General features: G+C 40.7%; 1 protein-coding gene and 1 long non-coding RNA gene across 2 annotated transcripts in view; one reads left to right on the forward strand and one right to left on the reverse strand.

The window, feature by feature from the left end:
• NINJ2 (ninjurin 2) overlaps nucleotides 1–22311 on the reverse strand; it is an 84845-nt gene that overhangs the window by 19565 nt on the left and 42969 nt on the right. The window lies entirely within an intron of this gene.
• On the forward strand, nucleotides 1200–21602 carry LOC109388942 (uncharacterized). The gene is made up of 3 exons (XR_002125297.1): nucleotides 1200–1279; nucleotides 17617–17773; nucleotides 21177–21602. It is a non-coding gene; the product is annotated as an uncharacterized LOC109388942 (long non-coding RNA).

Raw genomic sequence — 22311 nt, forward strand, 5'->3', positions numbered from 1 at the left:
CTGACATCCTTACAGCAGCATTTTAGGAGGACCATTACAGAGGCAGAACAAAGGATGATTGGAGCAGGGAGAGTCAGGAGTCCAGGGGATACACAATGGGTCTGACGCAGAGGGGCAGTGGGTATGGAATGGGACTGCCTAAAGACAGGTTAAGAAAGCAGACTATCAGGACTTGGTGGATGATTGGATAGCAAACGTGTGGGAAAGGGAGGGGTAAAGGATGACACTCTGGGTTTCGGCTTGGGTGGCAACCCCTGTGCACTCATAGCCTGGAATCTTGCCCTCAGCATTGCAACCTCAATAGGATTCAATTTATGAACAACTTTCCAGGAACGCAGCTCTTGTGTAAATTGAGGGGCATCTTTGGCAATCTTCAGCATGTATCTATTTGCCTGGTGCCAGTTACAATGGTCTTCCAGGGTCACTGCACCAGGGCCTTTGAAGCCTATCAGGAACAAGAGTCCTCCCTGACTGAGGCTCACTGTGGAGCATAACCTGGGACAATAACCAAGTAGGTGGCGAGCAGGCACTATGATCAAGATTCCAGGGAGAAGGGAGAGATAAAAAGATCATAGTGAGTGATGCTCTTTTCAAAATGGTGAGGTGATCTCCAGGTTCTCTGGCTCCTGTGTCTGGATATCAGTCATTAGGGCCCCTCACCTTCCCGTGGTTTTGTGAAACAACAGTGAAGGAAGTTTCAGGTCCTTAGGCTGTTGGGGCCCAGATCTTAGCAAGTGGCACTGCTTGGAGCATCACCCCTCGCCTTCTGCTTGCTGACAACACTCTGCTGGGACAGAAATAGCCCTGTCACTCTCACAGTGCCCAGGCCCGTACACGTCAACAACCTGGGCTGGCTGGCTCTCTTGTCACAAGGTCCTTTCTTTCAGTCATCACTGCTAAGAACCCCCTGGCCAGGACTGAATACTGACCCATCAGCAACCTTGGTCAGAGTGCTGGGGGGCAATTCTCATTGCAGAAGGCTTTGGAAGGGCAGTGCTATCAGAGCTCCATAGAGCTGGTCTTAAAACCAGAGGCCTCTTGGCTGAGCCCTGGGTCCCTGGAGGGACGGTGTCTGCTGTGGACAGACGTCACTGAGGGAACCATGGGACGTCACCAGGCTGGCTTCTTTCCCCAGCTCCCTTGGTGCATCTTATCTTATTTTGCTGCTGGGCCAGGGGTATTGCCAGGCTTTCTAGGAGCTGCCCCTGAAAGCCATGGGTTTTTGTGCTGAGGTATTTCTCAGGGATGAGAGGGCAGAGTCTGGGCCTCATTTGCACAGGTAAGCCTTCTGAAAGAGTGAATTGGCTAGTGAGCAGGTGTAGTGTGTGAAAATAACTTGTCAATTTGAGCAAAGAGAACCCCTGTTTTTACCAAGTCATCTCCTTGCCCTTCCTGCTCGGCTCATCCCTCCCACTGTTCCTTAAAGCTAAAGGCCAGCTGTAGTGAAACACATATCTTGTTTGCATCTCTGGTGGACTTCCATTAATCTATAATGGATAAAAATATAAACTGAGTCAGAATGGGGTCAAATCGGGCATTCCCACTTGCTAGCTAGGTGACCTTGGACAGGCTGAGTTCTCTGAGCCTTAGTTTCCTCAAGTGCAAATGGTAACTGATGATAGTCCCTACCTCACTGGTTGCTGTGAGGGTGAAGAGATAATACATGTAAAATAGTACAGTGCCTGCTAAAAAATACAAGGTTACTATCATTGCTGGAAATATTCAGAGCTGAGTTTTTAATGCCTTTTCTCCCATTTGTAGAAACTCTATTTTGTTAATCTTTCAGTTTGTTTCGATATTCTCTATTCCTTCTTCATCCTTTCAATCTTCTATTTTATTTCTTTAAGAATATTCCTTTTCCGATTCCCCAACGCTGTTCCCCTCCCCCCAATTCCCCAATAAAATCTTTTAAAAAAAAACTACGTACATTTATCAAAACTCATGAAACTGGACATTGAACATGGATGTTAATGTAGGTGAATTATGCTCAATAAAGTTGATTTTTTAAAAACAGAAAAAAAGAAGAATATTCCTAATTCTAAGTCTTTAGAATTCAGTGTGTATTTTACACTTATAGCACATCTCAATTCACATACTAACATATAACCTTTTCAAAGTTTTAATAGAAATGTAGTTCTGTTGATGTAATGAAATTATGCTTAAAGAAAAAATGCTTTACCTGCTTTCATATTTAAATTTAAATTAATTAAAATTGAAACAATCCAGATGTCCATCAACTGGTCAATGGATAAATAAAATATGATATATCCGTACAGTGGAATACTATTCAGCAATGAAAGGAATGAAGTACTGACACATGCTACAATATGGATGAACCTCAAAAACAGTGTGTTAAGTGAAAGAATCCAGATGGGAAAGACTACAAATTGTATGATTCTATTTATATGAAATGTCCAGAACAGGAAAATCTACTGAGACAGAAAGCAGATTAGTGGTTTCCTGGGGTAAGGGTGAGAATGGAGACTGATTGCAAGTGGGCATGCGGAATATTTTGAGGGTGATGAAAATGTTAAATAAAATTTAAAAATTTAGCTCCTCAGTCACATTAGCCCCATTTTGAGTTTCTCAATACTAGTCACATGTGGCTAGTGGTTACTGTGTTGGACAGGGCATTTCTAAATATTCATAAGCCTAAATGAGTATACATTGAGGTCTGTACCTTATGAAATTCTTATCTTTTTGTTACCACAGTGCAATAAAATTACAAATCAAACACCTGAAACTAATGTAAAATAGTACTGAATGTTGGCTATAATCGAAAAAAATTAAGTTAAACTAAAAAACTTAAAGCTTAAATGACCACAATGCAATAAATCTGAATATTAAAATAAGTTTCTAGAAACTTAAAAGTTTAAAAATATGCTTTTAATATGCTTTTATATACCGAAGAAAAAGTTAAAAATTCAGTTACACAATAATCAAGACTACATGGTACTGGCATGAGGATAGACATATAGATCAATGGAAAAGAATTGAGAGTTCAAAAATAAATACTCATATTTACGATCAATTGACTTTTAACAAAGGTGCCAAGACAATTTAATAGGGAAAGAATAATTTTTTCAGCATATGACACAGAGACAACTGGATATTTTTATGGGAAGCATGAAGTTGGACCCTGATCTCACACTATATATAAAAATGAACTCAAAATGGATCATAGACCTAGATTAAAGAACTGAAAGTATAGTACACTTAGAAGGAAATATAGGAGTAAATCTTTGTGACTTTGGGTCAGGCAATGATTTTTTTAGTTATGACACCAAAACCTAAGTGTTAAAAGAAAAGATAAGTTGAGTTTCATTAAAATTAAAAACTTTTGTGTTTCAAATGACACCATCAAGAAAGTGAAAATAAAACTCAGAGAATGGGAGAGAATATTTGCAAATCATGTATCTGATAAGGGGTTAATATCCAGAATATAAATAACTCTTACAGATCAATAAATAAAAGACAACTAACTCAATTAAAAATGGACATTGTCTAAAAAAGCTCCATGAACATCCAATAAGCACATGAGAAGATATTCAACATAATTAGTCATCATAAGTTGTCATTGTAAATCAATGAGATACCACTTCACACCTACTAGATTGGCTACAATAAAAATGATTGAAACACCAAATGTTGGTGAGGATGTGAAGAAACAAACTTTCATTGCTGGTGGGAATGTAAAATGCTGCAGCCACTTTGAAAAACAGCTTGGCAACTCTTCAAAAGGTTAAACATAGAATTACCATATGACCCAGCTGTTCTACTCCTAGATATCTACCCAAGAGAAATGAAAACATATGTTCACACAAAAACTTGTACATGAATGTTCACAGCAGCACTGTATTCACAGTAACCATAGTAGAATAAACCTCAAATGCCCATCAGCTAAGCAATAGATAAATCATATGTAGTGTATCCATACAATGGAGTGTTATTCAGCTAAAAAAGAATGGAGTGCGGGTACATGCTATGATATGAAGAACCTTGAGAACATTACACTTAAGTGAAAGAAGCCAGACATAAAAGTCTGCATATTATATAATTCCACTTATATGAAATGTTTAGAATAGGTAAATTGATAGAAATAGAAAGTAGAGTAGTGGTTGACAAGAACTGGGAGGAGAAAAGAATGGGAAGTAACTGATAACGAGGGTAACAAAAATGTTCTAAAATTAGATTATGGTAGTGGTTGCACAACTCTCTAAATATATTAAAACCCATTGAATTGTATAACAGGTGAAATTGATGGTACATAAATTATATTTCATAAAAAGCTGTTTTAAAAATATCAACTACAAACTCTGTAGTTAATTATGAGAATCAGAATATTATGGAATATGGTCCAAGTTGTTAAAGGTAAATGCTGCCATTATAAAAAATGATGGAAGTAAACAAACTAAAATTTATCTCAAAAAACTTATGAAAAAAACAATAAAACAAACCTAAGGAAAATAGAAATCAGGAAATAAATTAAAGATGATTCTAGAAATGTGTTAGTTACAAAGCAGAATATCAGCAGATTTAGTAAACAAACCTCTGGGGTTGATTTTTTTTTTTCCAAAAGAAAAGTACAATAAACCATTCCCTGTAAACGTAATCAAGAAAAAACAAAAAGAAAACATGCATAGACAAAAGTAGAACTGATAAAGATGTAATAAATATAGTTGAAGAGATTTTTTAAATGAAAAAAATTAGAAACCTGAATATCTTAAATATATCAACTCTTCTTAAATTAATTCATTAGGTTTATTGCCAAATCAACTTGATTCAATAATTTTATTGTTTAGTTGTCAAAATATTAAGTTAGAATTGTTAAGAACATTTAGAAAAAATAATAAAGAGGGAAGACTTTCCCTACAAAATACCATCTATTAAAAAAAAAAGATCAGTTGACTGAAACAGATCTTAGTATAGATAAGAACCTAATGAATGTTAAGGAAGTATCACAAACTTATCAGGCAAAGGGATACATTATTCATCCAATAGATTTCAAATAGCTTAAATAGTTAAAGGTAAAAAAGAAACAATAAAACCAGACAACAAGAGAGTGACCTTGTAATGGGGAAGGATTTTCCAAATATTAAAAAGTGGCAGAAGAGGAGGCTGCATAAGAGAATGCTGAGCTTTCCCCCTCTCAAGAAAATTGAACGTAGACCTATATTTAGGGCAATTTTTCCTGAGAGACAACTGAAAGCCTATTGTACAGCTTCTGGTACAACAAATGAGACAGAGAGAGAGGGAGAGGGACAGGAAGAGGGAGCAGAAGCAGGAAAAGGAGAGGGAGAGGGAGAGGGAGAGGGAGAGAGAAAATAGAGAAGGATGGAAAACTGTGAGAGTTCTCTGGGAGCTGGGGGGAACTATACAGGACCGGAGGAACAGGTAAGCACAACTGTGTAATTTTCTCCAGCACTTGATAGCAGATGGGCGCTCTATTCAGGTTCTCTGGCCAACCTTCAGGGATGCTGTAGCATGTCCCCAGCTACCCCTCCCAAAGCTGGATCCAGCAAGAATAAGAGGGCACCATAGCATGCACAAATGGGGACTGGGGATTGATACAACAGGTGCAGCAGGACTCTGCTAAGTGCATCTGCTAGGCTGCATGTGCACATGGGGTTCCCCCACCTGGAGAGAGTGTGGAGCCAGCAAAATGCTGTGGTACCTGCATGCAGGGCTGCTCCATCCAGAGAAAATATGGAGATAATGGAGTGCTCCTGTGCATACATGTGGGGCTGCCCCATCAGGAGATGGTGTAGAACTAGCAAGGTGTGGCAGTGCATGCATGCAGGATTGCCCACCTGGAGAAAGTGCTCACCTAGTGGGGCACTCAGAGCAGCCCCACCCAGATGCAGTTTGGGCAACAGACAATTAAAGCAACAGAGTGGCTGCATGCACATCTGGCAGCCCAGTCCATACCAGACAGCTTTACCTGGAACAGAAGGGCAAAGAAGCACACACATACCAGACTGCCCCACCCAGAACCTATTCCTTCTGGCCAGGCAGCACCCCAGGTACCCCATGTGCTCTCCACTGGACTGCCAAAACCACACAGTCTATACAGAGGCCACTTTTCCAAGATTGGGAGAGATAGGTATTTCATCTAAGTCATAGAGACAAACAAAGAAAGTCAAACAAAATGGGGAAACATATGCCCCAAATGAAGAAACAAGAAAAAACCCTGGAAAAAAATTCTAATGAAACTGAGATAAGTAACCTGACTGATAAAGAATTCAAAGAAACGGTCATATGGATGTTCAACATACTTGAGAGTAGAATAGAGGAGCTCAGAGAGCACTTCAACAGAGTTAGAAAATGTAAAAATTTCCAATCGGAAATGAAGACTATAATAACTGAAATGAAGAATACATTAGAAGTAATCAACATTAGATTAGTTAATACAGAAGAACGAATTAACAACGTTGGAGACAGAATAGTGGAAATCATCCAATCAGGACAGCAAAGTGAAAAATGAAATTTTTAAATGAGGATAATATAAGGGACTTCTGGGACAACATCAAGTGCTAAACATCAGCATTATAAGAATCCCAGAGGGAGAAGAGAGAGAGAGACAGGGACATTTGAAGGAATAATGGCTGAAAACTTTCCTAATCTGGAGAAGAGAATAGATATTCAAGTCCAGGAAGCACAGAGAGTTCCAAACAAGATGAACCCAAAGAACTCCCCACCAAAATATATTGTAATTAAAATGGCAAAAGTTAAGGATAAAGAGACAAGCTTGAAGGCAGCAAGAGGAAAATAACAAGTCACATACAAGGGAAATCCCATAAGGCTATTAGCTGATTTCTCAGCAGCAACTTACTTTATAGGCCAGAAGGGAATGGCAGGAAATTTTGAAATGCTGCAAGAAAGGAACTTAAAACTTTGAATACTATATCTGGCAGGGTTATCATTCAGAATTGAAAGAAAGGTAAAGAGTTTCCCAGTCAAGCAAAAACTAAAGGAGTTCACCACCACTAAACTGGCTTTACAAGAAATGTTAAACATTTTATTTGTTTTTAAGATTTTTATTGGGGAATTGGGGGGATGGGAACAGTGGTGGGGAATTGGGGGAAGGGGAACAGACAAGTTGCTGTCGTTTTTGTTCTTCGGTCTAGTTGTGGAGGACGTTGCTTCACTGGCCCAATTTGGCACCATCATTGCGCTCTTCCCGGGCGAGGCAGATCAGTCGTCAGCTTCTGGACGACTGCTCACTGCGGCTGCTGGCCGCTCACGCTGGCTGCTGGCTACACACGGTAGCCCATGGCAACCCACTGCCACAGGGGCTGCAGCCTACGCCGTCGCCGGCGACTCACGGCAGCCCAGCTCCAGGTTGAGCTGTTGTTCAGCATCTTAGCTGTAGAGGGCAGTGTCACACTGGCCCATATGTGGGATCCGAACCGGGGCCCTCTGGCATCCCAAGCCAGTTCTTAACCATCGCGCCACTCGGCCAGCCCAACGTGTTTTTTTTTTTAATGCAGAAAAGAAAAGGCCATAACCAAAATTTAAAAATACAGGGAAGAAAAAAAAATCTCACTGGTGAAAAGCAAATAATAAACACAGTGAATCAACCACTTAAAAAGCTAATATGGAGGCTGGCCGAGTGGCTCAGTTGCTTAGAGCATGAGCTCTGAGCAAAAGGGTCACTGGCTCGATTCCCACATGGGCCAGAGAGCTGCATCTGATCTGAGCTGCCGCTGACCTGCCAACGGGCAGCTGGGTGGCTCAGCTGGTGAGAGCACGTGCTTTTAATAACAAGGTTGCTGGTTCGACTCCCGCATGGGATGGTGGACTACGCCCGCTCGCAAGTATAATAGATTGAAAGTGGTGACTGGACTTGGAGCTGAGCTTGCACCAACCACAACTAAGATTCAAGGACAGCAACTTGACTTGGAGCTGATGTTTCCTGGAAAAACACAATGTTTCTCTTCTCCAATTTCCCAACACTGTTCCCCTCCCCAATTCCCCAATAAAATCTTAAAAAAAAAAAAAGCTAATATGAAGGCTAAAAGACAAAAGTTGCAGTTAAATATAACTACAATAGATAGGGGATACACGAAACAAAAAAATATACATGTCGTCAAAAACATAAAGCATGGAAGGGGAAGTAAAAATAAATGCCTTTAGAATGCATTTCAACTTAAATGCCAATTAGCTTAAAAAAGACTGCTATAGATATAGATGAACATATATATCTCATGATAACCACAAACCAAAAACCTACCAAAAACACACAAAAAATAAAGAGAGGGGAACCCAATCAAAACACCAAAGAAAACAAGCAAATCAAAAGGAAGGAGTTCAAGAGAAGAAGAAAGGAGCAAAGAAGAACAAAACAACAAAAACAATTAACAAAATGGCAATAAGCACATACCTATCAATAATTATTTTAAATGTAAATGGAATAATGCTTCAATCAAAAGACATAGGGAAGGAGAATAGATGAAGAAAAACAAAGCCCATATATGTGCTGTCTACAAGAGACTCACTTTAGATTAAAAGACACACACAGACTGAAAGTGAAAATATGGAAAAAGATAGAAACAAAAAGAAAGCTGGGTAGCAATACTTATATAAGACAAAATAGACTTTGAAACAAAGAATGTAAAAAGAGACAAGGAAGGACAGACAGTACATAATGACACAAAGGTCAATTCAAGAAGATAACAATTGTGAATATCTATGCACCCAACATAGGAGTGCCCAAGTATATAAAGCAAATGTTAATGGATATAAAAGCAGAAATTAACAATAATACAAAAATAGTTGGGGACTCTAATACCCCACTTACCTCAATGGATAGATCATCAAGATAGAAAATTAATAAGGAAATAATGGCTTTAAATGCCACATTAGACAAGATCAAATAGACATGTATAGAACTTTTCATCCTCAAACTGCAGATTACAAATTTTTCTCAGTGCATGCAAGACATTTTCCAAGATAGACCTAATATTAGGCCACAAAACAAGCTTCAATAAATTCAAAAGATTGAAATTATATCAAGCATATTTTCTGACCACAATGGCAGGTAACTAAATCAACTACATGAAGAAAACTGAAAAAAACACAAATATATGGGGATTAAACAACATGCTACTAAATAATCAGTGGATCAAAGAGGAAATTAAGGAAGAAATAAAAAACTACCTTGAGAAAAATGAAAAGGAAAGCACAACTTTACAAAATGTATGTGATGCTTCAAAAGCAGTTCTAAGAAGAAAGTTTATAGCAGTACAGGCCTACCTCAAGAAACAAGCAAAATACCATATAAATAATTTAACTTTACACCTCAAGGAACTAGAAAAAAGAACAAATAAAACCCGAAGTAAATAGAAGGAAGGAAATAATAAAGATCAGAGCAAGAATAAATGAAATAGAAGCAAAAAAACAATAGAAAAGATCAATGAAACTAAGAGCTCATTTTTTGAGAGGATAAATAAAATTAACAAACCTCTAGAAAGAATCATCAAGCAAAAAAGGGAGAGAGCCCAAATAAATAAAACCATAAATAAGGAAATATTACAACTGACACTACAGAAATACAAAGGATTATTAAAGAATACTAAGAACAGTTTTTTTGCCAACAAATTGGACAATCTAGAAGAATGGATAAATTTTAGAAATATACAACTTTCCAAGACAAAACCAGGAAGAAACAAAGAACCTGAACACATTGATTATGAGCGATGAAACTAAAGCAGTTATCAAAAAACTCCCAACAAACAAAAGCCCAGGGCCAGACGGCTTCACAGGTGAATTCTACCAAACATTTAAAGAAGAATGAATATCTATCTTTCTCAAACTATTCCAAAACAAATTGAAGAGGAAAGAACACATCCATATTCATTCTATGAGGCCAGCATTACTCTGATACCAAAACCAGACAAGCATTACAAAAAAAGAAAATTACAGGTCAATATCTCTGATGAACATAGATGCAAAAAATCCTCAACAAAATACTAGCAAACTGAATTGAAAAATACATTAAAAAGATTATACACCATAATGAAGTGGGATTTATACCAGGGATGCAAGTGTGGTTCAACATCAGCAAAAAAAATATGATCCATCACATCAAAAAAGCCAAGGATAAAAATTATATGATCATCTCAATAGATGAAGAAAAAGCAACATCCACTTTTTTTTCTTTCTCACCCCCGCCCCCCTCCGTCTTCCCCTGCCACCTCCGAGCAGTTATTTTTAGTCTAGTTGTGGAGGATGCTGCTCACTGGCCCATGATGGTATTATGATCATTGCGTTCTGCCCGGTTGAGGCAATCAGTCACAGGCTGTCCGCCCGCCGCCCATGGCAGCTCACTGCCAGCTCTCATCAGCTGCTAGCCGCTCATGCTCTCCTCCAGCCACTCACTGCAGCCCAGCTCCAGGTTGAGCCATTGATCACAATCTTAGCTGTAGAGGGTGCAGCTTACTAGTGCAGCTTACTGGCCCATGTGGGAATCGAACTGGCAGCCCTGTTGTTCAGAGCTTGCTTTCTTATCAACTGAGCTATCCAGCTGCCGCAAGCAACATCCATTTATGATAAAAACTCTCAACAAAGTGGGTATAGAAGGAACTCACTTCAACATAATAAAGGCTATATAGGACAAGCCCACAGCTACCATCACACTCAATGGTGAAAAGCTGAAAGCTTTTCTTCTAAGATAAGGAACAACACAAAGATGCCCACTCTCACCACTATTATTCAATATACCAGGGGTGCCAAAAACATGTATATGAGTACACATGACTTGTATTCATTTTTTGTTTTAGTATATATTGAGTATTACAATTTTAATACATTTTTTGCCTTTCTTAAAATGTGTATAAATTTTTTTTTTGGGGGGGCATACACTATAGTATTGGAAGTCCTAGCCACAGACATCAGGCAATAAAAGAAATAAAAGGAATCCAAATAGGAAAGGAAGAAGTAAAACTCACTATTTACAGATGACATGATACATTTTTGAATTTGTATTTCCCTGATGGCTAATGATGTTGAACAATTTTTTATGTGCTTATTGGCCATATGTATATCTTCTTTGGGAGAATGTCTATTTAGATTCTTTGCCCATTTGAAAATTGAGTTATTTGTCTTTTTATTATAAATTGTAAAAGTTATTTATGTATTCTGGATACAAGTCTTTTATCAGATACGTGATTTGCAAATATTTTCTCCCATTGTGTAAGTCTCTTTTCACCTTCTTGATGGTGTCATTCCAAACAAAAGTTTTTAATTTTCATGAGTTCAATTTATGTTTTTCTTTGTTACTTGTGCTTTTGGTATTATATTTATGAAGGCTTTGCCTCACGAAGTTTACTCTTATACTTTCTTCTAAGAGTTTTAAATTTTCAGCTCTTATATTTAGGACTATTATTCATTTTGAGTGAGATTTTGTGTATAGTGTGAGGTAGAGGTTCAATTTCATTCTTTTGTGTGTGGATATCCAGTCATTCCAGTGACACTTGCTGAAAAGGCTATTCATTCCCATTGAATTGTCTTGGCACCCTTGTTGAAGATCAACTGATCATAAACCTGAGGCTTTACTTCTGGAAACTCAAGTCTATTTCATTGATTTTTATATCTATCCTTAGGCCAGTATCACACTTGTTTACTGTAGCTTTATAAGTTTTGAAATTGAGAGATGTGAGTCCTCCAAACTTGTTCTTTTTCAAGACCATCCTGGCTCTTCTGGGTCTCTTGAAATTCTATATGAATTTTAGGATCAATTCTGCAAATAAGTCAGCTGGGATTTTATAGGAATTGCATTAAATCCGTAGACCATTTTGGGGAGTACTGCCATCTTAACAACAGTAAAGGGATATTTAAAAATATAAACTGCAAGGACAAAGAGAATGGGAGAAAAAACAAGTAGAACAAAGAGGGACAAATGACTTGGCCAAGCAGTAGAAGCTGTGGCCTGATGCCTGCAGAAAAAAACCAATAATGGGATATAAACAGTTCAGGAAAGCACTAGATTTGGAAACAGGGAACCAAAGAATGTGGGAGTTAGGTGCAGAGCTGAGATGGGGATAGGCCTAACGTCTATTTATAAAGCAGTTCAACCCTCCAGATCTCCTCCACCACCCCTTCAAATGCTGGTAACAGTTCTTCCACAGGGCAAGAAGCTAAAGATTTGCTCTTTTCTAGAGCAATGCTCTTGCAGTGTTGCTCATGAATAGTTTAGGTCCACAAACTTTGTTACTAGCCCCAGTAAAATAAGTACAGAAAATAAGAATAAGTGTTTAGAATTTTTATAGAAATTTGAAATTGCCTTAACATTCAAATATGTGCTCAATGGATTTTTCTTGCTGAACAGAATATAGACCAGTTTGGATGTCTGAACTACTCCTGTGAGTCACATGTGGTGGGAGATATGTACTAGTCATGTGCAGTAGAACTACGTGTGGATCTCTGACAGAATGGAAAAGTAAAAACTTGTCCTTCACCACGGATTGTTTGAGAAGGATGCTTTAGAGCAGCGGTTCTCAACCTGTCATAGGGGTTGCCTAAGACCATTGGAAAACACATATTTTCGATGGTCTTAGGAACCGAGACACCGCTCCTCTATCCGTCTCCAGACCCACATGCAGATACGCCCACATACGAGTACCCGGTGACCCCTGTGAAAGGGTCGTTCAACCCCCAAAGGGGTCGCAACCCACAGGTTGAGAACTGCTGCTTTACAGGCTTACAGGCTTGGTTTTGTGTATAGGCATACCTCAGAGATACTGCAGATTTGGTTCCAGACCACCACAATGAAGTGAATATAGCAATAAAATGAGTTAACACAAATTTTATGGTTTCCCAATTCATATAAAAGTTATGTTTATACCATACTGTAGTCTGTTAAGTGTGCAATAGCATTATGTCTAAAAAATGTACATAATTTAAAGATAGTTTATTGTTAAAAAATGCTAACCGTCATCTGAGCCTTTAGCAAATTATAATCTTTTTGCTGGTGGAGAGTCTTGCCTCAATGTTGATGGCTGCTGACTGATCAGGTATTAATTGCTGAAGGTTGGGGTGGCTGTGGCAATTTCTTAAAATAAGACAACAGTGAAGTTTCCTGTATCGATTGACTCTTCCTTTCATAAATGATTTCTCTGTAGTATGCAATGCTGTTTGATAGCATTTTACCCACACTAGAACTTCTTTCAAAATTAGAGTCAATCTCTCAAATCCTGCAGCTACTTTATTTACTAAGTTTATGTAATATTTATATCCTTTGTTGTCATTTCAACAATCTTCATAGCATATTCACAGAAGTAGATTTCATCTCAAGAAACCACTTTCGTTGCTCATCCATAAGAAATAACTCCTCATCCATCAGAGTTTTATCATGAGATTGCAGCATTTCAGTCACATCTTCAGGCTCCACTTCTAGTTCTCTTGCTATTCCACCACATCTGCAGTTACTACCTCCACTGAAGTCTTGAACCCCTCAAAGTCATCTATGAGGGTTGTAATCAGCTTCTTCCAAGCTCCTGTTAATGTTGATATTTTGACCCCCTTTCCATGAATCACAACTGTTCTTTTTTTTTAAAGATTTTATTGGGGCATTGGGGGAGGGGAACAGCGCTGGGAAATCAGGGAAGGGAAACAGACAAGTTGCTGTCGTTTTGTTCTTCAGTCTAGTTGTGGAGGACGTCGCTTCACTGGCCGATGTTGGTATTGTGATCATTGCGCTCTTACCGGGTGAGGCAGTCTTTCACTGGCCATTGGACGGCCGCTCACGGCGGCTCACACCAGCTCACGCCAGCCACTCACCGTAGCTCATGGCAGCCCACTGCAGCCCCACTGCAGCCTATGCCGTCGCTGGCAACTGATGGCAGCCCAACTCCAGGTCGAGTTGTTGTTCACCATCTTAGCTGTAAAGGGCACAGCATCACTGGCCCTCATGTGGGATCCGAACCACAGCCCTGCTGCTCAGAGCTGGCACTCCCAAGCCAACATTAACCAACGCACCACTCGGCCGACCCACAACTGTTCTTAATGGTATCCAGAATGGTGGATCTTTTCCAGAAGGTTTTCAATTTACTTTGCCCAGATCCATCAGAGGAATCACTATCTATAGCAGCTTTAGCTTTATGAACCATATTTCTTAAATAATAAGACGTGAAAGTCAAAATTACTCCTTGATCCACAGACTGCAGGATGGATGCTGTGTTAGCAGGCATGAAAATAACATTAATCTTGTCCTTCTCCATCAGAACTCTTGGGTGATCAGGTGCATTGTCAATGAGCAGTAATATTTTGAAAGGAATCTTTTTTCCCCCACTGAGTAGTGGGTCTCAAGAATGGGCTTAAAATGTTGTAGTAAACTATGTAGTAAACAGATATGCTATCATTCTGGCCTTGTTGTTTCATTTATAGAGCACAGGCAGAGTAAATTTAGCATAATTCTTAAGGGCCCTTAGGATGCTAAAAGAGCATTGCCTTCAACTTAAAGTCACCAGCTACATTAGCTCCTAATAAGAGAGTCAGCCTGTCCTTTGAAGCTTTGAAACCAGGCATTGACTTCTCCTCTCTAGCCATGAAAGTCCTAGATGGCATCTTCTTCCAATATAAGGCTGTTTCATCTATGATGAAGATCTGTTATTTAATATAGTCACTGTCATTATCTTAGCTAGAGCTTCTGGATAACTTCCTGCAGCTTTTAGATCAGCACTTGCTGCGTCACCTTGAACTTTTATGTTGTGGAGATGGCTTCTTTCCTTAAATCTCATGAACCAGCCTCTGCTAGCTTCAAACTTTTCTTCTGCAGCTTTCTCACCTCTCAGACTTCATAGAACTGAACAGAGTTAGGGTCTTGCTCTAGATTAGGCTTTGGATTAAGGGAATGTTGTGGCTGGTTTGATCTTCTCTTCAAACCACTAGAACTTTCTCTATATCAGCAATAAGTTTTGCTTTCTTATTATTTGTGTGTTCACTGGAGCAGCACTTTTAATTTCCTTCAAGAACTTTCCCTTTGCATTCACAACTTGGCTAACTGTTTGGTGCAAGATGTCTAGCTTTTGGCTTATCTTGGCTTTTCACTTTTCTTCCTAAGTTTAATCATTTCTAGCTTTTGATTTAAAGTGAGAGACATGCGACTCTTCCTTTCACTTGAACACTTAGAGGCCATTGTAAGGTTATTAATTGGGCTAACTTCCATACTGTTGTGTCTCAAGGAATAGGGGGGGCCTTAGGAGAGGGAGCGAGACAGGGGACCACCAATTGTTGGAGCAGTCAGAACATACATGTTTGCTGTTTTATATGGGTGTGGTTTGAACCCCAAAGCAATTACATTAGTAACATCAAAGATCACTGATCACAGATTACCATAACAAATATAATAATAATAAAAAAGTTTTAAATATTTGAGAATTATCAAAATGTGACACAGAGACAAGAAGTGAGTAAATGCTGTTGGAAAAATGGCACTGATATGGACTTGCTTGACGCGGGGTTGCCACAAACCTTCATTTTGTAAAAAAAATACAGTATTTGCAATGTGCAATAAAGTGAAATGTAGTAAAATGAAGTATGCCTGAAAAGTTGGGAAAAGGTTGAAGCACCAGGCTGAAAATCTGGATTCTGAACAGTACGATATCTAGCCTTCCTCCCATTCTTATTCAATAAAACGGGCAGTTAGGCTTCTGCCCTCCTCCAACACCTATCCCTAGACAGGAGTCTAGAAGATTCTTATCAGAAAACATCTAATAGTCCAGAAAGGAAACTTTTTTATTTTTTTTAAAGATTTTTATTGGAGAATTGGGGGGATGGGAACAGCACTGGGGAATTGAGGGAAGAGGAACAGACAAGTTGCTCTCTTTTTGTTCTTTAGTTGTGAAGGTCGTTGCTTCATTGGCCCAAGTTGACACCATTATTGTGCTCTTCCCGGGCGAGGCAGATCAGTCGCCGGCTTCTGGACAGCCGCTCACAACGGCTGCTGGCTGCTCACGCTGGCTGCTGGCTACACACGGTAGCCCATGGCAACCCACTGCAGCAGGGGCTGCAGCCTACGCTGTTGCTGGCTACTCACAGCAACCCAGCTCCAGGTTGAGCTGTTGTTCAGCATCTTAGCTGTAGTGGGCAGTGTCACTGGCCCTCATAGGTGGGATCCGAACCGGGGCCCTCTGGTGTCCCAAGCCAGCTCTTAACCAACGCACCACTCGGCCGGCCCCAGAGAGGAAACTTTTAAACACTGACATTTAAAATTCCCCTCAGAGAAAAAGCTGCTTAATATCCCACCTCTATAGCTCTACAGTGAAGTTCTCCAATGGACAAGCTATATCCATGCACATAAAGCTTAAAATAAACTTTAAAATGTTTTATTTTGTTTTTGAATAGGCTTTATACTAAAATGGCTCAGAATTCAAAAGATTCAAAAGGGTACAATGAAGTTGTCTTCTGTCCATCACTACCTAGTTCCCTTTTCATGCAACTGTTTAGTGCCTTACTAATATAAATAGAAAGTCTACATGAAAGACAAAGACCAAAATAAAGAAATAAGAAACAGGGCCAGCCGAATGGTGCATTGGTTAGGAGTTGGCTTGGGACGCCAGCTCTGAGCAGCAGGACCCCGGTTCAGATCCCACATGAGGGCCAGTGACGCTTCGCCCTCTACAGCTAGGATGGTGAACAACAGTTCAACCTAGAGCTAGGCTGCCGTGAATCGCCGGCAACGGTGTGGGCTACAGTGGATTTGGCCAGCAGTGCGTGTGCACTTTTGTGAGCCGCCGTTAGCAGCCATTCAATGGCCGGTGAGCGACTGCCTCACCCGGGAAGAGCGCAATGAAAATACCAACATGGGCCAGGGAAGCGATGTCCTCCACAACTAGACTGAGGAACCAAAGGGCAGTAACTTGTCTGTTCCCCTTCCCCAGTTCCCCAAAGCTGTTTTCCTCCCCCAATTCCCAATTAAAAAAAAAAAAGAAGAAACAAAGAGAAAAGAGAAAAATTGTATAGATAGAGAAGAAAAGCCCAAAAAAGGAAAAGAATAATATCCTGGAGGCAGAACAGAAACTATTACATCGGTGAAATATGAATAATATCCTATTAAAAAGGGAATATTCAGAGTATAAAAAAAGAGAACTCTTGGAAATTGAAAACATGAAATATAAATATTTAAAATTCAACTTGAAAAGTTAGAAAAAGAAGTTTATATAATCTCACAAAAAGTAAAATACCAAGATGGAAAATTGGATGCAGAAGATAAGAAGATTAAATAAGAAGATTAAAAGAAGATTAAAGGAACCAGATAGATTGAACAATGAAAAGAGGGGGAATGAATAATTACATAATAATACTTTTTTTTCTAGAGCAGAAGGACATAAGTTTCTAGGTCAAAAGGACTCAGCAAGTGCCTAGTGCAACAAATAAGGAAAGACCCATCTCAAAGCACATCATTGTGAACTTCCAGAACACTGGAGGTCAGAGAAGAGAATCTAAAAGCTTTCAGACATGAGATACAAAGGCTAGAGAATTAAAATGACATTAGATATCATAATAGCCACTCTGGGAGCTAGAATTCTATACCTGGGCAAACTATCAATCAAGTGCAAAGACATTTTCAGTTACATTAGTAAGCAAAAATTTTACTTCCTTTGTTTACTTTCTTAGGAAGTTACTGGAAGATATGCACCATCAAGACGAGGGAGTATATTAAGGAAGAAGAAGACATGGAATCCATACAACTGTGGGTAGAGTTGCCTTGGCACTAAGCAGCACAGAGGGAAAATGAAGAAAAGGAGGGACAGAGGAAGAATGAAGCAATGAGGTAAGTGCAAGAAGAGAGCAGAGTCAGGAGATAAAGAGAGTCCTCCCTGGCGTCAACTCTTCCTGAGGCCCATTTTTAATCCTGTATTTGCTTTCTGAGGTACCCGACATCCTTGTAATAAATTCTTCTCCTTAACTAATTCACATTGGGTTTCAGTTACATGCCACCAAAAGTTTCCTGCTGACACCATTGCTACTCAAGGAGTTAGGACTAGCAACATCAATATCACCTGGAAGCTTGAAGAAATGCAGACTCTCAGGCCTCCCCCAGACCTACTCAAAAGAATCTGCATTTTAACAAGATTCCCAGATGATTTATATGCACCTAAAGTCTGAGAGCACTGTCCTAATTAATACCTTGCCAAGGTTGGGTACCAGGCATATTAAAGATAATACGTAAACTACCTGGCCACATGATAGGTACTCTGTAAGTAGTCTGTAGGTGATGATGATGATGATGATGATGATGATGATGAAGAAACTAGAAAAACTTTGGAATGACAATCTCAGGGAGAGTTCCTGGGACCATGGCAACTGGTGGCTGTGAACCAAATTACAAAAACAGGCACACAACAGAAAAGGCAGAAAGCACACATACCAGGACAGGTTTCAGCTCTACTCCGGGAACCTGTCAGGTTAGTCAGCCCAGGTGTTGACATGGGAAACCATTAAGAAAATCCATCTCTCAGGTGTGGCAATTGGCTGTGAGTGAGTGACAGACATTCAGCATCCGGGATGACGCTTGGCTGGGGGAATGCTGAGCTAATGCTACCTTTCTCAGCAGAGCAAGCATTCTGCCCCAGCACTCAGGAAGTAGGTCAGAAGGAAATATCCGGAGTGAGCAGCTCCTAATTGCTTTTTCAGGCAGAAACCTGTGGCCCATAGGACTGGGGATGGAAGGGGGATGGGAATGAGAGGAGGTTGGGGGCCCAGTGCAGGGGTAGGGGTAGGAAATCGCATCTCATTCTTGGCAGGAGCACGGTTGCCTCTCACATAGTTTTCCTGGCTCCAGTCCTTTGGCATTCAGCCACCTTCTTTGTGCTTGGGGGGTTCCATTGACTGTCCAATGCTAAAGAAATTTAAATAGAAGCTGCGATTTTAAAGATTTTAAAAGAAAAAGATGTGCTTGTAGAAAGCTGGTGTCCCATCTCAGCCGTCAGTTTGTTATAGATAGAGGATGGTTATCCCAGGTCCATACCTCCCAGGAGTTGTAGGTCATCGTTTTCTAATTGTCCCCTGGTTGTATGGCACTATACTCAATCCTTGAGAATCTTTACCAGAGAAGCACTCCAGCTCTCCAAGAATTTACACAATGGAGTCCCCAGTCCTTTAAACCACCTATAAAAATCCCATCCTTTTCAGAAATGACAAACTCTACCATCATCAGGTGGCTGTCCCTGTGAAGGCCGATTGTAATTACCAGCTGTGCAGCCATCACCACAGCGAGAAAAGCCTAACATTGACCTTGAGTAGCAGCAAACACCTAATAACGTGCTTACTATGTACCAGGCACTTTTCTGAGTGCTTTATTTTAACTCATTTAACCCTCACAACAACCTGTGAGGTTAAATACAATTTCAGTCCCCATTTTACAGATGAGAAAGCTGAAGGCTAAAGAGACTAAATGAGGTCACATAGTGAGTAAGTGGCAGTCTGGCTCCAGAGCCCCTGTTCTTTAACCATTGTACTTAAATCAAGATACCCTTGGTAGGACAAGGTGTTGGCGATAGCTCTAGCTAACCCCATTTTAGCCCTAACAAGCTATCTGATTTTAGCTCAATAACTCAGAGGCAATATGGTGAGGGGCCAGAGCAGAGGCGTCAGAGTTGAGAGATCTGGATTCCACTTCTGGTGCTGCCACTTAGGAAGGAAGGATACTAATGCTGATTGAATGCAGAGTATGCATCAGGTGCTGGGTGCTCTCCATGCTTAATCTGCCCAGGTAGTCTGTGTGACCTTAGGCAAGTCACTGTCCCTTATTGGGTTTCAGTTTCCTCACATGTCAAGTGCACCAGGTGGTTTCAGTGATTTAGTTTGAAAGCACTCACTGCAGTTACTATGTGCACAAGTGCCATGTGGGTGCCGAAAGGGCACGGAAACCTTGCCATCGTCAGGCTCACAGTCCAGTTCCTTTCATTGTATAAATCCTTTGGAGTTGAGCAAGTCAGTTATTAGCCCTGTTTTTTTACAATGGGAAAAATGATGTTTGAACATGGAAGGTCACTTGGTTCAGTTGTAGTTGGAGTGTGACCCCAGGTTAACTCCTGGCTCGGGGCTCTTTCTGCTCTCAATTCTCCTACCTCATCTTGACATCACTGTGACTAAAAATGACAGAGGCTACTTTGAGTTCCTAACTTCCCACAGTCATTTTGTACCACCTTTCTGCCTTCCGCCATCCCAACAAGCACACACACACACACACACACACACACACACACACACACAGAGTGCTGGATCCCTGAAACACACAATCAGTGCTGTTGAGTGACTGAAAATCAGCCCCTTCTGGCAACCCTCCTTTCTTTGGACTCCAGAAGCCCAAAGCTGAGGTGGTGGATGCACTGTCAGCAAAGCCACAGCTACCGTATGCATTGTGACTCATTATGCTATCAGCTGACTCAGAACTGAAGCCTCTTGCCCCATCAAGTAATTACTGGTGAACAGGAAGACCAGCTAAAGATAAGATCACTGGTGGCTGGGAGGAAGGGGTCAGTGAACGCAACCTTTTGTTAACACACATCTCTACCACTGTAGGCTCCAGTACAGCAGCCAGCACAGAACCCTGCACACAGTAGGTGCTCAACACAGCTTTACTGGTGGATTAGCTGCTCTGAGCTACTCTGCCCAGCACAGCTGCAGGATGAGGTTGCTAGACAGGAACATATGTGTGTCTAGCACCTGAAGGAAATGACTTCAACTCCCTCATGTTGAGTGGAGCTGAGCTAGGCCTGTGAGAACCGCAGCACTGAAAATCTGTCCTTTAAAGAACACTATGTTATAAACTCACTTCTGCAATCTGTCCCAAGAACTTCCTTTTCTGTGCTCTAAGTTGGGATAGAGGAAGAGGCACAGCATCCTCATGCCTTCCTTGAAGTGGTGTTAAGAGTACAGAAGGAGTTTAGAAATCATTTAGTCTAAACTCCTCCTGGTCACATCTTCCTAAGCTTCTCCATGTTGATGTTCTTCCCAGGCTTACCAGGTCTATTTCTTGGCAATAACCCTCTCCCAAGGCTACAGTCGGGAGACAAAAAAGCTTTTGTGAGCTTTCAGGAACCAAGGCCACTATTGCTCATTGTAGGAGGTCATCCCCCAACATCTATTTGACCTTCTTGCAGGGTTGTAGAATTTTTGACTGGGTGCATGACCACCTCACTAAGGTCAACCCTTCCCAATCTTTCTTGCAGAATGTCTACATGGCCAAGTTCTGGTTATTGAGAAGTTAACAAGGATGATTGCACCCTTAAAAGAAACGCCCTCCTTATTCCCTCTTTCCTTGGTTGGAACATGGACATTGATTGTGGTGAGCCTCCTTTAACCATGTGCATAAGCCAAACATCCTAAGAGTCCTAGCAACAAGCTAGGAGGAGCCTGGGTTCCTAACATTGTACATCAACCATATTATTCCTGGACTATTTACACTTAGACTGTTACACACAGTCTCATCCAAGCCTTTATTATTTTGGGTCTTGCTAGAGCAGCCAAACTTGTATCCTAGCTAACACAACCTCTTTTGGGGTGCCAGGGCAGTTACAATCTCCCCTTATCCAAGATTCCCCCACTCTACTCACCCAGGAGGTAGTCTAGAGAGATTATCATAGTGGTCTATGAATGGCTGGCTCATCTGACTGTGGCTGAATGGACTAGGGGTGGGCATCCCATCCAAGCAGGGCCAACCAATCAGATTCCTTCTCCTATGAATTTGCAAATGAGATTCACTGTTGTTATCTAACCTTTGCCGATTACATGAACCAAGATGCACAGGAAGAAGCAGAAATGAGAGGCCAGGCATCCCTGGAGAGTCAGAGCGAAAGAAGCTGCCTGGGTTGGTATGCGCTTTCTACTTTCTGGCTCCAGGCCTTTGTACGGCCTCCATGATCACTCCGCACATGGCTCCTGGAGGAGACCCTGCCACTTATAATAAATTCCCTTTTGTGGTCTTAGATACTTTAGGTTCATTTCTGTTACCTGTAACCAAAAGTGCCTAAGTCTCTTCTGATTCCTGTGGAGATCTGGGTATCCTTGCAAGCCAGGGTACCCTGGCCTCTGCAGCCCATCCCCTGGCACACTAGATCCTTTCATCATTGCAGCGATAGAAGGATCTGAGGTGAACTGGACAGATAGAATAATCGCCTGATTCATTGGCTAGCAGATCAATCCATGGATTTTCCAAGGGATGCTAAGCAGGCCTGATGGAATCACAGAATCAGGGGTGAAAGGGACAAAAGGCATCAGGCAAAGTGTGACCATGGAGGTTTAGTGATGTGCCCAAAGCCACACAGTTCTGCGGCAGAGCCTGGACTGCAATGCTAGCCCTGGACC

This window comes from Hipposideros armiger, unplaced genomic scaffold (assembly GCF_001890085.2).
Source record: "Hipposideros armiger isolate ML-2016 unplaced genomic scaffold, ASM189008v1 scaffold_213, whole genome shotgun sequence".
Classification (NCBI taxonomy): Eukaryota; Metazoa; Chordata; class Mammalia; order Chiroptera; family Hipposideridae; genus Hipposideros; species Hipposideros armiger.